At 33.5% G+C, this 549-nt stretch overlaps 1 long non-coding RNA gene across 1 annotated transcript in view; it reads right to left on the reverse strand.

Annotated features, from left to right (window-relative positions):
• Window positions 1-256: 256 nt before the first annotated feature.
• LOC106874789 (uncharacterized) overlaps window positions 257-549 on the reverse strand; it is a 75,192-nt gene continuing 74,899 nt past the window's right edge. The window contains exon 2 of the long non-coding RNA XR_001410054.1: window positions 257-412. This is a non-coding gene — a long non-coding RNA (uncharacterized LOC106874789). The remainder of the gene's footprint in view (window positions 413-549) is intronic.

Raw genomic sequence — 549 nt, forward strand, 5'->3', positions numbered from 1 at the left:
TATACTGCGTTTGAAATTTACTGTCTTGTCTGTAAAATACCATATATGTAATTGTTATTTTTATAAACATAAGAAATTGTTTTCTTTAAATATTACAAAATGAAAAGAAACCGATACCAACTAGAACACAGATTCATAGCACAGTTAAAGTAGGGCGGACGGAGCGGACTTTCTAACTAACACGCATTGAATAATGCATTATGTTGTATCATTCGTGAGTGGGTGGCAGAAAGTAATTTGAAGGATATAGATATACCTTGTGATATTTATTTCCGTTCAAGTTACGTCAAGGTCGACTTTGTCTTTCGTCCTGTCTGAAGCCGATAAAATAAGCTTTAGACAAAGCTTCGAGGCCAGTATAATCCGCTAAAACACTTGTAGGCGATTCCTAAGCATGGCTGCGTTCCAGTGTCTGAAAGCAATAAAAGAACAATTATGCTATGTGTAAGTGTGTGTGTTCTCACATATGTATACATATACGTGTGTGTATATGTATGTACATGTGTATATGTGCAGGCATATATATATATATATATATATATATATATA

Source organism: Octopus bimaculoides, chromosome 6 (assembly GCF_001194135.2).
Source record: "Octopus bimaculoides isolate UCB-OBI-ISO-001 chromosome 6, ASM119413v2, whole genome shotgun sequence".
Taxonomy (NCBI): Eukaryota; Metazoa; Mollusca; class Cephalopoda; order Octopoda; family Octopodidae; genus Octopus; species Octopus bimaculoides.